Below are 15,297 nucleotides of genomic sequence, written 5' to 3' on the forward strand. Positions count from 1 at the left end.
GGAGAGTAAGTGGACAGAAAATGATACAATGTTAGATAAGGCAGATGTATGTCCAATGCTAAAAAGAATGCAGGAGAACCAGGGAGACAACGCAGTGTTGAGAGACACTTGAGGATTTTACTCAGCAGCAGGTCACAGATATTTTGAGTCAGTTCAGCAGAGGATGGGAAAATCATTAGTGTCTTGGATGGTGAGAATCAGTGATGAAGGGGCCAGAGGAGTATGGGTAGATAATGTATATTGCTTGAAATTCATAGGTATTAGTAAGAATCCTTTTGTACAGCAAGTTTTCAGCGATTGCCACATGCGAGGAAATAAAAAGATGATTAGTCTGTTTGCTTTAGCAGAGGATGGATGAAACAGAGAGTATCCTACTGACTCTATGTGGCCCAGTGCAGATAGATCCTGGTGTTCACTTAGGCATTGTATGAGAAAGTTTAAAAAGGAGGTAATAAAGACTGCTATTGTGATGGGAAATGCAGATGAGTACTGTGATGCCCCCTTGGGAGTTTCTCATAGTAATATAATAGTGAAGATGGCTCCTTGTGCTTATAAGCAGCTAGTTATGACTGTACTGATTGGGAAGATAGAGCACCCTCTTTTAGAGATCCTAGATAAGGTTTCCATGGTTAAGTGACTTAGGGAACTGGGGAAAAGATAAATTTCCTCAAGAGAGAAGAGCAAATAGCCAGTGGATTCAAAGTCACAATAGATTGACTAGAAGAGAATTATTTACTGCTCTATTGAGAGTAGGGGTAGCTTTTGGAAAAATAGATGGTATTTCAACTAATGAGCTATATGAAATGTACCAAAAAGGGGGGCTTAATGGCAGATGGAATAGAGAAGTAAAAACAGGCCACACAGATCCTTGCTTCCAAGTGTGTCACACCTTCAGAGAAAATAGGAAATCGGCTGAGCCAATTTCTGATTTCTCAGATTAAAGAAATACACGTATGGGATTATAGACCCCATATGAATTTGACCATATATTGGAAAAATGGATCAAATACATAAACTAGGGATACTGGGGTGAAGGCCTCCCTTATATATGGAAACTTTGATAAGTTTAAACATGGAATTCTTATTACCATCACAGGACTGGGAGGGGCTAAAATATAAGCCAGACAAGCCAAACTAATGATGAAAATTGGACAATTACCTAAGAAAGTATATAACATGGTAATTGTACCCAATACTGAATACATCATTGGAATAGACAAATTGAGAGGTATGACCCTAAATTTACCTGAGGGGAGATACCAATTTGCAGTAAGGAACATGGAAATTAATACAGTTTTAGTGGGAAAAATAAAAAGGACCCAATCATTTCACCTGAAACTTCTGAAGTAATTACTTTAAAGCAGTGTTGTACGCCAGATGGGCAAGACAAAATTACTAATACCATAAAGGAATTTGTTGAGGTAGGTGTGTTAGTCCCTACAATCACTTGATAGAATAATCCTGTCTTGACAACATGGAAGTCAGATGGGACATGAAGAATGACAGTGGATTATAGACAATTGAATATGGTGACTCCTCCCTTATATGCTGTTATTCCAGATACTGTTACCTTAATAGAAAGGATCCAGAAATATGATGGGACTTGGTACAGTTATTGATTTAGCCAATGCTTTCTTTACAATCCCAATAGATTCTAAACAATGAGACCAGTTTGCTTTCACTTGGCAGGGCCCACAATATACTTTTACCTGATTGCCACAATGATATATGCATATTCCCACTATTATTCATAGGATTGTGGCTGAACATTTGGATGAATTAGAGCTACCTAGTTTATGACTTACCCGCTGCATAGATGATATTATAATACAGGGAGAAAATGTAAAGAAGTGGAGAAATATTTGACACTTTTAATTGAGCATATGAAAAGCAAAGCATGGGAAATTAACTCAGCAAAAATTCAGGGACAAGCTCAAACCATAAAATTTTGATCATGCAATGGAACAAGGTGCTGCAAGTGGTTCTCCCACAAGCCCAAAAGTTTATAGAACTATTTGGATACTAATATCCACATTCCATATTTAGGACAGATTTGAAACCCTCATATAAAGTTGCTAGGAAAAATATGAATTCATCTGGGGACTTGAGCAGAGTAAAGCTTTTGAAGAAGCCAAAGCTGCTGTACAATTGGCCCTAGATTTATGTCCTATGCAAAATGGCCTGGTGGAATTACAAGTTACGATACCAGATCAATATGCAAACTGCAGTTTGTGGCAAAAACAACATAGCCAAAATGTACCCTTAGGATTTTGGTCTAGGAAACTTCCTTCATCTGGAGATCAATATATCCCTTTTGAAAAGCAGTTGTTAGGTGGATATCGGGCTTTGCTAGAGAATGAACAAGTGACTCTAGGCCACTAAGTAATATTAAGGCCTATAATCCCAATTATGTCCTGGATAATGAGTACCCCAGCTTCCCACAGAATTAGACATTCACAAGAGGCTAGCATAATTAAATTTAAATGGTATATTCAAAATAGATCTAAAATAGGCAAAAGAGGAGTTTCTGCTCTACATGAATCTATAGCAAACAGACACTGAGGGAAATGATATACTCCCTGAACCAAAGCAACAGTTGGTACAGACCTTGATAAAATTGAATGAAGGATTTGATGGATTTACTGAAGACCAAAAGAAACGTGAATGGTTTACTGACAGGACAGCAAAATATTTGGGCCATAAAAGAAATTGGAAAGCTCTAACCTATAATCCGTGTACTAGGTTGACTTTGGAAAGTACTGGGGCAGATGGAAGTAGTCAATATGCTGAACATATGGCAGTATATCAAGCCATTAAAACAGAACAAGGAGGATAGTGTTATATATTCACAGATTCATGGGCAGTAGTTAAAGAGTTAGCCACAGGTATGCCCATGTGGAAAAATCAAAATTGGGAAATTCATGGAAAACAAGTTTGGGGTAAAGAATTATGGGAAGATATATAGGACATGTCTTTGGTTACTAATTTGTCAGTTTTTCATATAGATGCTCACATGGCCTTCACCACACTAGAATGTGAGTACAATGTACATGCTGATTGACTAACAAAGATTGCTACTCATCATATTGTCCTACTCTGACAACAGCTGATAATCTAGTATTAGCAAAATTGGTCTGTGAAATGGCTGGCCATTTAGGTGTCAGGGCCACATACCAGTGGACACAAGATTGAAGTATTAGTTAATATCTCTTATTTGTTGTTAAAACAAGTAGCAGAGGAATGTTATATATGTCAATTGGAAAAGGAATGAACTGTTACTTGGGTAGTAATTGGAGTGACAGCAAGGGGAAAAGTTCTGGCCCAAATTTGGCAAATAGATTATATTGGTCCCCTACCCGAAGATAAAGGATGAAAATTTATATGTACTTGTGTTGGCACCTATTCAAGTCTACTAGTGGCTTGTCCTTATAAGAATAGGACCCAGAAAAACTCCTGTAAAACTCTAGATATCGTAAGTCTGTCTTCTGGAACCCCAATGCAGATTCAAAGTGAAAATGGGTCATATTTCAAAGGTAATGAAATGAAGAGATACTGTATATAAAATAATATAGAATGGATATATCACATTTTATATTATCCAGAAGCATCTGGATTAATCAAAAGAATGAATGGATTATTGAAAGAACAGTTAAGAGAACTAAGTTCTAATAATTCATATCAATATTGGAAAGATAATTTATTTACTGCTTTACATAATTTGAATAATAGACCATTAAGAGGAAGTACACCTCTAGCCAACATGATTGCCCAAATTTGCAAATTAAAAAAACAACAAACACTTAAGATCCCAAATATTGAGTATTGGACTGTGAGGCAAGATGTCCCAACACTGTATCTAGGAACACTTGGCTCACCAGCATGTTATTTACATTATTTAGAGTATTTTTGGTTGGATAGAAAAGAAGTAAGAAAAATTTCTACTGGAATATGTATGAGAATCCATAAAAATCATTTTAGATGAATATTACCTTAATCAGGATTAGCAGCTGGAGGAAGACATGCATTGGCTGGAGAAATAGATTCTAATTATTATGGAGAAATTATTGTGACATTCCAAAATTTAAGTGAAGAACCTCTAAATTTTTTGTAAAATATGATAGAATAGTTCAAGTGATTATTATTCCTTGTGAAACAATACCCCTTGTGAAGACTCACCCTCCTTTCAAAGTAACTAGAAGTGGAACTGAAGGGTTTGGTTCTGCTGATAGAATAAAATTGCGAGCTAAAGCATGAGTAAAACAGAATCCAGATGATGGTCCAAAGGCTGCAGAAATTATAGCAAATGGAAGGATAATAGTGTAGTTGTTGTTTATTCAGGAGAAGATGGTTACTAAATTGTACCTTTGACTCATATATTTTACCATGAATGAAGCTATGATAGTGGGTTTATGGACTCCAGAAGCACAGCTTACCCTACATCAACCCTACCTGTGGTTATTGTCTCCTTGTTTCTTTTTGGCTTTGTGTCTATTAAACTTGTTTGCTAGATTTGTTTCCTGTAGGCTTAGTACCCTCCACCTGCAAATGCTTGATTGCTTAAGCTGGATGTCACCCTCTGTCCATGACTGTGATATATCACTCCGGGAGCTGGTCTTGACCAAGCTCTGGATGCCAGCTAAAGAACTAGCCTCTCAAATGTGACTCTGGACATCTTGGAGCAGGGAAAGCTCTATGTCCAATTTCAGAAGGAAGTGGCTATGGAGGAAGAGATCTTCACCTCTTACCCCAAGATTTTGAGACTCATTTTTTGAGGGGGGAATGATAACACAATTTCATGTGCTTATTTTATGTTATCCCTGTTATATTGTTGAGCAGTTCTGTTGGCACTAGTTGCCCCATTGACCTGTGTAATAGATAAGAAAGATACTAGAGCCCAGTGTGTTGATAAAGTATTTTTGCTTAATTTGAAGATCTTCCCCATCCATAAATCAACCCATGTGACCTGCTTAAATCACATGGGAGCCTAAGTCACATGTGGTAGGAGAAGCTTGCTGAAGGAGTAGAACAGGAAAGGGTGGAGAAGGAAGGAAACTAATGAGAGCAGTTAGAGGTGAGGGAGAGAGAGGAGGCAAGCTATCTGTGCTGTGAGTGTTTGTGGGAAGGCCCCAGCCGGGGTGGCGGGGGGAGGCTATGGGATGGAGTTGCTTTCTGGAGTGATAATGTGTTTTAACTTCTTTGTTGCTGTGAAAGATTTGGTTTACTGGTGTTGGGATTTGGCTTTCTGGTGTCTAGATAAATGTTTTTCTTCTGTCTAGCATATGTGTAGCAATAGCAACTGTTGTGGATATTGCCTTGGAGACATATTCTCTTAATAAAGTACATGAAGTGCTTGGGATGAGAAGATGTAGGATCCTTCCAAGGATGCCACCAACTTTTCCTATAACATGATAAAATATATGCATTTCCAGTTAAGAAGATAGATCAGTAAGATTGCAAGAATAAGGAATATTATAGAAAGCCAAGGCTACAATGGAAATTACAGAATGTTGAAAAAAAAAAAGACACTCTTCCAGAACATATATTTGATGGGTATTCTAATGAGGACTTATAGAGAGATGTGGCCTCAAATAGTATAGTAAAATAAGTGGTGGAGGAGTTGTCTGTCCTGGTAAAGAGACTTCATGGAACCTATGACATCACAGGTTTATTGAAAATTCAAACTATGATTGTCCACTTGAGATTAGATAATGTAAATTTGTAATGGACCCAATGAGGACAGTTAGCTACTTACTTCCTCTTATATCCTTCTGGTGCAGGTGACCAGCAGTAGAGAAGATAATGGTGGGATCAATTTAGGTTTGGCAAAGTTTGAGTGCCAATGAAAAGGGGGCAATGGACTCAAGATTAGTAGAAATTAAGATTTTTAATAGGTTATTATATCATCAAGATTAGAAAGGAAGAAAAATAAAGGCAAAGTGGGGGTAATGGCCCGTAAGAGTAGGAAGAGTTTCAGTAACAAAAAATCATACAGTGAGGATTAAAAATAGATTTAAGAGGAATAAAGCATAGACAGAAATAAATTAATAGGAGGTCATGGTCTGAGAAAGGGAATTCAGAATGCTTAAACATGGAAGTAGATTATTGAGAGGGATCAAAATTGTGATCATTCCCGTGTATGACTGAAGTAGAAAGAAGGAGAAGTTATGGGAATTGAGTAGATTGAGGAATATGAGAGGAAGATTTGTATTTTATTTTATTTTATTATTTTTTTAAAATTTATTTAACATATTTAGTTTTCAGCATTGATTTTCACAAGAGTTTGAATTACAAATTTTCTCCACATTTCTACCCTCCGACGCACTCCTAGATGACATATATTCTGGTTGCCCTGTTCCCCATTCAGCCCTCCCTTCAGTCACCCCACTCCCCTCCCATTCCCTTTTCCCTTCCCTTCTTGTAGGGCAAGATAAATTTCTGTGCTCCACTGCCTGTGTATCTTATTTTCAAGTTGCATGCAAAAAAGTTTTTTTGTTTGTTTTTGAACATCTGTTTTTAAAACTTTGAGTTCCAAATTCTCTCCCCTCTTTGCTTCCCACCCACCCTCCCTAACAAGTCAAGCAATTCAACATAGGCCACATGTGTATCATTATGTATAGCCCTTCCACAATACTCATGTTGTGAAAGAATAACTATATTTTGCTCCTTCCCAACCCATCCCCCTTTATTGAATTTTCTCCCTTGATCCTGTCCCCTTTCAAAAGTGTTTGTTTTTGATTACCTCCACCCCCATCTGCCCTCCCCTCAATCATCCCCCCTTTTTTTATCTTCTTCCCTATTCTTTCCTGTGGGGTAAGATACCCAATTTATTCCCTCCTGAGGCCAAATTTGATGAGAGTAAGATTCACTCATTCCCCCCTCACCTGCCCTCTCCCCTCCTCCCACAGAACTGCTTCCTCTTGCCATCTTTATGCAAGATAATCCACCCCATTATATGTCTGCCTATCACCCTCTCTCAATATATTCCTCTCTCATCGCTTAATTTGATTTTATTTCTTTTAGATATATTCCCTTCATCTTCAACTCACCCTGTGTCCTCTCTCTCTCTCTCTCTCTCTCTCTCTCTCTCTCTCTCTCTATATATATATATATATATATATATATATATATATATATATATATATACATATATGCACATTCACTTATATATATACATAAACATATATATGCATATTCTTTTCAGCTACTATGATATTGAGGTCTCATGAATCATACACATCATCTTTCTATGTAGGAATGTAAACAAAACAATTCAACTTTAGTAAGTCCCTTATGATTTCTCTTTCTTGTTTACCTTTTCATGCTTCTCTTGATTGTTGTGTTTGAAAGTCAAATTTTCTATTCAGCTCTGGTCTTTTCACTGAGAAAGCTTGAAAGTCCTCTGTTTTATTGAAAATCCCTATTTGGCCTTGGAGCATGATACTCAGTTTTGCTGGGTAGGTGATTCTTGGTTTTAATCCTAGCTCCATTGACCTCTGGAATATCGTATTCAAGCCCTTCGATCTCTTAATGTAGAAGCTGCCAGATCTTGGGTTATTCTGATTGGGTTTCCATAATACTCAAATTGTTTCTTTCTGGCTGCTTGCAGTATTTTCTCCTTGATCTTGGAGCTCTGGATTTTGGTGACAATATTCCTAGGAGATTTCTTTTTGGGATCTATTTGAGGAGGCGATCGGTGGATTCTTTCAATTTCTATTTTGCCCTGTGATTCTAGAATATCAGGGCAGTTCTCCTTGATAATTTCTTGAAAGATGATATCTAGGCTCTTTTTTTGATCATGGCTTTCAGGGAGTCCAATAATTTTTAAATTATCTCTCCTGAATCTATTTTCCAGGTCAGTGGTTTTTCCAATGAGATGTTTCACATTGTCTTCCATTTTTTCATTCCTTTGGTTCTGTTTTATAATATCTTGATTTCTCATAAAGTCACTAGCTTCCACTTGCTCCAATCTAATTTTTAAGGTAGTATTTTCTTCAGTGGTCTTTTGGGTTTCTTTTTCCATTTGGCTAATTCTGCCTTTCAAGGTATTCTTCTCCTCATTGGCTTTTTGGAGCTCTTTTGCCATTTGAGTTAGACTATTTTTTAAGGTGTTGTTTTCTTCAGTATATTTTTCAGTATTTTGGGGGGTCTCCTTCAGCAAGTCATTGACTTGTTTTTCATGGTTTTCTCACACTCTTCTCATTTCTCTTCCCAATTTTTCCTCTACTTCTCTAAATTGCTTTTTCAAATCTTTTTTGAGCTCTTCCATGGCCTGGGACCAGTTCATGTTTTTCTTGGAGGCTTTTGTTGTAGGCTCTTGCACTTTGTTGACTTCTTTAGGCTGTATGTTTTGGTCTTTTTTGTCACCAAAGAAAGAATCCAAAGTGTGAGACTGAATCTGGGTGTGTTTTCGCTGCCTGGCCATATTCCCAACCAACTAACTTGACCCTTGAGTTTTTCAGTGGGGTATGACTGCTTGTAGACTTAAGAGTTCTATGTTCTACGTTTAGGGTGGATGCACCAGCTCTGCCACACCAGCACCGCTCCTTCCCCAAGAACCCCCAACCTGGACTGTGCTTAGATCTTCAGCAGGTTGTGCATTCCTGCTCTTATCTGCCACTTAATTCCTCCCACCAGGTGGGCCTGGGGCCGGAAGCAACAGCACCTGTAGCTGCCCCACCTCCACTGCCCCAGGGGTGGTGGCCAAACCAGGAACTCCTTCCACTCCCACAGCTTTTCCCACTAAGCTTCTCTACTGTCTTTAGTGTTTGTGGGTTGAGAAGTCTGGTAACTGCTGCAGCTCCCTGATTCAGGGCTCTAGGGCCCGCTCCGCCCGGCTCCTGGTCTGGTTGGTCTGAGCAGCTCATGCTGGGCTCTGCTCTGCTCCCGGCTCCCAGCTCCCAGCTCTCAGCTCCCAGCTCCATGTGTGATAGACCTCACCCAGAGACCATCCAGGCTATCCTGTGCTGGAGCCCTGCTTCCCTCTGCTGTTTTGTGGGTTCTGCAGCTCTAGAATTGCTTCAGAACCATTTTTTATAGGTTTTTGGAGGGACTTGGCAGGGAGCTCACTGCTTTCCAGCCGCCATCTTGGCTCTGCCATGAGAGGAAGATTTTTAAGCTCTTTGAGAAAGGACAAAATATGTCCCAGGGACTTAGAGATAACTGCTATTAGGATATGGATTATGTAACACATTTAGATGAATTAAGTCTTAAAGAATTACAGATTGATAAAATAATGATGGAAGTAGGAGAGTCTTGAAGGAGCAATAAAGAATAAAGAATATACACATACCCTCACAAGGACTTGTGTTATCAGATGAGAGAAAGTTCAACCATTATGGGACATTTTTCCTGGATTTAGTGTCTTGGAGGTGGAGGGTAAGAATGGGAACCATACATCTATATCTCTATCTTTATCTGTTTCTATACCTATATGTATCTATACCTATATGTACATATGTATATATGTGTATTTATGTTTATATACATGTGAATATGTGTGTGTGTATGTGTGTTTGTGTTTGTGTATCTGTCAATATCAGATAATGGAAGAAGCATAGGAGGAATATATGTAGTATGAAAGAAAATTTGTTGGTTAATGATAGAAATGGTATTCTAAAGTGCCAAAAGGAAGGGACGGGCAAAGCTTGATGGGGATATAGTTAAGGAAGAACTAAGGTAAAGGAGAGTAAGAGAACATGAAATAGTGGAGGGAGTTAAATAGACAAGGATTTTTTAACACTAGAGTTAGAAGAATAAGAGGTATGAGTTGATTAGCTAAAGAGAATATGATATTGGTGCAGCTAGGTGGCGCAGTGAGTAGAGCACCAGCCCTGGAGTCAGGAGGATCTGAGTTCAAATCCAGCCTCAGACACTTCACACAATTCCTAGGGGTGTGACCTTGACCTTGGGCAAGTCACTTAAACCCAATTGCCCTGGCTTCCCCCTCCAAAAAAAGAGAATATGAAACAATTTGAGGCACCTGGTGGTATAATGCATGAAGTGGTGGGACTAGAGACAGTAAGATCTGACTTCAGATCTGCCTTGAGACATTTATTAGTTGTGTGACCCTGGGTAAATCACTTAATCTCTGTTTGTTTCAGTGTTCTTAATTCTGAAAAAGGAATAACAATAAAACCTGAATTATGGGGTGGTAAGAAGCCAACGAGTTGTATTTCTACATTTGTTTAGCAGAGTGACTAACATAGGGGAAATTATGTAAATGCATATTTCCTTCCCTTCCCTTTTTGACTGGGGCTCAAAACCTCAAGAGCTCGACAGGTTACATTAGTTAACTTTCCAATAGAGATCTGAAATAAGAGAGATTATGTTTAATGTTTAGCGGCTCTTCTTGCAGATGAATATTAATTTTGTTATTCTTTTTCTTAATTCAGTTGTATTTCTTGTGTTATTTGATTGGCATACCATTTACCAATTTAGGCTGTAAAATCATTTAACAAATTATAGTCGTGGGGCACAGACACAAAAATTGACGAAATGTCCAATTGATTAATTTATCCTTTATTTCCTTATTTCTATCAATATTGTTTAAGGTTAAATTTATCTAACTACTATTTATTTATGTTAATTTATCTCCTATATATTCTATACATTCTTGTTACTTTTTATTGGATTTCTTCTTTTTTTCTTTTAGTTTTTTTTTTCTTAGTAAGATAAAAAAATGCTACTAAGTTCTTGGATATCTTTTAGTCTATCAGCTTCTAAAAGTATTTATTTTAGATACTTTTTTCTTAATTGTCTAAGGTTTTCTTTTCTTAAGCTTTATTGACATGTTTTATTTTTATATTACAAATGTTTACTCATCATCACAACTCTCTGAGAAATCTCTTGTGGCAAAGTAAAACAATTAAGAAAAACTATCAATACTATGACATCATTTAAAAGTAGATACAACATTCCAATTTTGTGGCCTCTCCAATCTATATTTATTGTGCTTTTAATTAAGAAAAATCCATTTTGTGTTTCTTTCAATACTTGTTCTAGTGAAGTAAAAAAAGAGCAAAGTAAAACAATTTCTATGTAATATAAATGCATTTCCAAAGAAAACAAATTCCTACTTTGGATATAAACCAGAACATACATGTTTCATTTTGTACCAAAAATCTGTCACCTCATTGTAGATATTCTGTTTCATCAGCATCAGTCTTCTGGAATAATAGATGATAACTGTATTGATCATAGTTCTTAAAGCTTTCGAACTTGTTTTTCTTTAGAATATTGTTGTTACTAAATAAATTGTTATTAAGTTTCTATTCTTTTTATTTCCTTTTTTGTCTGTTCTCTGTCATGCAGTTTTATTTATTTTTGAAATAAATATTCTAAGTTATTTCATTAAATATTTCCCAATTACATTTAAAAACATTTTAATATTCCTTTAAAAAACTGAGTTCCAAATCATCTCTCTAATTCTGTCCTTCCCTTACCCCTTGAGAAAGAAAGCAATATGCTATTGTTTATATATGTGAAAGCATGCAAAACAAATATCTATATTAGCCATGTTGCAAAAGAAAGGACAAAGAAAAACAAAGAGAGTGAAAATTTATCTAGGATCAATGTCTTGATGAAAGTAGCTAAGTAATTTACCATTACTCGTAATATAGTATTGCTGTCACCAGGCCGAATATTCTCCATGTTCTGCTCACTTCATTTGGCATCAATTCATATAAGATTTCCCAGTTATTTCGAAAACATCCTTCTCATCATTTTTTTATTGTACAACAGTATTCCATGAAAAGTATATACCACAAGTGGTTCAACAATTCCACACTTAATGGACATCCCCTCAATTTCTAATCATTTGCCACTACAAAAAAGAGTTGCTACAAATATTTTTGTACATATATGTCCTTTAACTTTTTCTTTGATCTCTTTGGGATACAGATCTTGTACTGATATTGCTGGGTTAGAGTATGCAAAATTTTTAAGCCTTTGGGCATAGTCCAAAATTTTGCTCTAAAATGGTTGGATTATTTCACAACTCCACTGACAGTGCATTTTGTCTCCATTTTCCACAACCCTTCCAGCATTTGCCATTTTCCTTTTCTGTCATATTAGCCAATCTGATAAATGTGAGGTGATACCTCAGAGTTGTTTTAATTTGCATTTCTATAATCAGTACTGATTTGGAGCAATTTTTTTCATGTGACTAATGGTAGCTTTGATTTCTTCTTCTGAAAATTGCCTCTTCATATTCATTGGCCATTTTTCAATTGGAGAATGGCTGTTGCTTTTTTAATCGCTCAGTTCCCTCTATCTTTGAGAAATGAGGTCTTTATCAAGTAGATTGGTTGTAATTTTCCCCTGATTTCCTTTTTTCCTTCTAATTTTGACTGTATTAATTTAGGGTTTTCTAAATAATTTATTGAATGCATTTCTTCTTTATTAATTATTATTCCTAAAGCAAGTTTTGCTTCTCATGTGATGTCTCACATTTCTAGTAACATTTCAAGTAGTAGTAGGAGTATTGAGTGTATTTTTTTTTCGTATCTGACCTAATATACTTTTTTCAATTAAATATAACGTTTCAAATAATGATAAGTCATGGTTTCAGATAAATGTTTTCATCATTCTAATGAAGCATCATTCTATTTTCTGTACTGTTTCCTAGTTTGATATTAATGATGGTTGCATTTTGCTAAAGGTTTTTGGCCCTGAATTTATTCCCATAAGTGAAATTTTGTAATTCATAAGATTATATTATTTTCTAAATTTTAACCATTTAGATGTCTTATAAATATAACTGTCTTGCAAATTTTTATTGAGGTAATTATTTTTATTTTATATGATCATTATATGTACATATACATACATATGTATGTGCATATACATAGACACAGACACAAACACATACACTCACAGATGTTTGTGTGTGTGTTTATAAACCCATAGCTCTTTTTGCTTTATTTCTACTTTATTTTGCTACCAAGGCCATAATTGAAACATATGCCCATTATCTCTCTCTTGAAATACTTAAACTCTAATCTCTATTTAGAATAGTTTATTTAATATATGGAACAATTAATTTTAAATATTACAATGAATTTACTTGTAAATCCAAATGAACTAATTTTTTCTTTGCTCATTTTCTTTTTTTTTAAATCTATTTAATATTTTTAGTTTTCAGCATTGATTTTAACAAGAGTTTGAAATACGAATTTTCTCCCCATTTCTACCCTGCCCCCCCACTCTAAGATGGCATATATTTTGATTGCCCCATTCCCCAGTCAGCCCTCCTTTCTACCACCCCAGTCCCCCCCATCCCTTTTTCCTGTAATTTGTTGTAGGGCAAGATAGATTTCTGTGCCCCATTGCCTGTATATCTTACTTCCTAGTTGCATGCAAAAACGTTTTTTTTTTGAACATCTTCTTTTAAAACTTAGAGTTCTAAATTTTCTCCCCTTTTCCCTCCCCACACACCCTCCATAAGAAGGCAAGCAATTCAACACAGGCCACATGTGTATCATTATGTAAAACCCTTCCACAAAACTCATGTTGTGAAATGCTAACTATAAATTGCTCCTTCCTATCCTATCTCCCTTTGTTCAATTTTCTCCCTTTTTAAAAGTGTTTGCTTTTGATTACCCCCTCCCTGTATCTCTCCTCCTTTCTATCATCCCTCCTTTTGTATCTCCTTCCTCTTTCTTTCCTGTGGGGTAAGATATCCAAATGAGTGTGTATGTTATTCCCTCCTTAGGTCAAATCTGATGAGAGCAAGATTCACTCATTCCCCCTCACCTGCCCCTCTTCCCTTCCAACACAACTGTTTTTTCTTGTGACTTTTATGCAAGAAAATTTACACCATTCTATCTCTTCCTTTCTCCCTCTCTCAATATTTTCTTCTCTCATCCCCTAATTTTATTTTGTTTTTTTTAGATATCATCCCTTCATATTCAACTCACCCTGTGCCCTCTGTCTCTCTCTGTCTCTGTCTCTCTGTCTCTGTCTCTCTGTCTCTCTGTCTGTCTCTGTCTCTGTCTCTCTCTCTGTCTCTCTGTCTCTCTGTCTCTCTCTCTCTCTCTCTCTCTATATATATATATATATATACATATATATATATATATATATATATATATATATATATATATACACACACACACATATGTATGTATGTATTTTGCCTTCAGCTACTCTAGTACTGAGGTCTCATGAATTATACACATCACTTTTCCATGTAGGAATGTAAACAATATGGTTAAACTTAGTAAGTCCCTTATGATTTCTCTTTCTTGTTTACCTTTTCATGCTTCTCTTAATTCTTGTGTTTGATAGTCAAATTTTCTTTTCAGCTCTAGTCTTTTCACTGAGAAAGCTGGAAAGTCCTCTATTTCATTGAAAATCCATATTTTGCCTCGGAGCATGATACTCAGTTTTGCTGGATAGTTGATTCTTGGCTTTAATCCTAGCTCCATTGACCTCTGGAATATCATATTCAAAGTGCTTTGATTCCTTAATGTAGAAGTTGAAGATCTTGTGTTACCCTGATTGTGTTTGCACCATACTCAAATTGTTTCTTTCTGGCTGCTTGCAGTATTTTCTCCTTGATCTGGGAGCTCTGGAATTTATTTGGCAACAATATTCCTAGGAATTTTCTTTTTGGGATTTTCAGGAGGCAATCGATGAATTCTTTCAATTTCTATTTTGCCCTCTGGCTCTAGAATGACAGGCAGTTCTCCTTGATAATTTCTTGAAAGATGATGTCTAGGCTTTTTATGTTTTTGATCATGGTTTTCAGGTTGTCCGATAACTTTTCAAATTATCTCTCGTGGATATACTTTTCCAGGTCAGTGGTTTTTCCAATAAGAAACTTTACATTGTCTTCCATTTTTTCATCCCTTTGGTTTTGTTTTATAATATCTTGATTTCTCATAAAGTCACTAGCTTCCACTTCCTCCAATCTCATTTTTAAGGTAGTATTTTCTTCAGCGGTCTTTTGGACCTGCTTTTCCATTTGGCTAATTCTGCCTTTCAAGGCATTCTTTTGCTCATTGGCTTTTTGGAGCTCTTTTGCCATTAGTCTATTTTTAAGGTGTTATTTTATTCAGTATCTTTTGGGTCTCCTTTAGTAAGTCATTGACTTGCTTTTCATGGTTTTCTCACATCACTCTAATTTTCTTCCCAATTTTTCTTCTACTTCTCTAACTTGCTCTTCCAAATCCTTTTTGAGCTCTTCCATGGCCTGAGACCAGTTCGTGTTTTTCTTGGAGGCTTTTGATGTAGGCTCTTTGACTTTGTTGACTTCTTGTGGCTGTATGTTTTGGTCTTCTTTGTCACCAGAAAAAG

The 15,297-nt window shown here is 36.3% G+C and overlaps 1 pseudogene; it reads right to left on the reverse strand.

The window, feature by feature from the left end:
* The window catches only part of LOC118838134, a 48,703-nt pseudogene extending 37,054 nt beyond the window's left edge, over positions 1 to 11,649 (reverse strand).
* Positions 11,650 to 15,297: the final 3,648 nt, after the last annotated feature.

The sequence above is a fragment of the Trichosurus vulpecula genome, chromosome 1, assembly GCF_011100635.1.
Source record: "Trichosurus vulpecula isolate mTriVul1 chromosome 1, mTriVul1.pri, whole genome shotgun sequence".
NCBI classification, from domain to species: Eukaryota; Metazoa; Chordata; class Mammalia; order Diprotodontia; family Phalangeridae; genus Trichosurus; species Trichosurus vulpecula.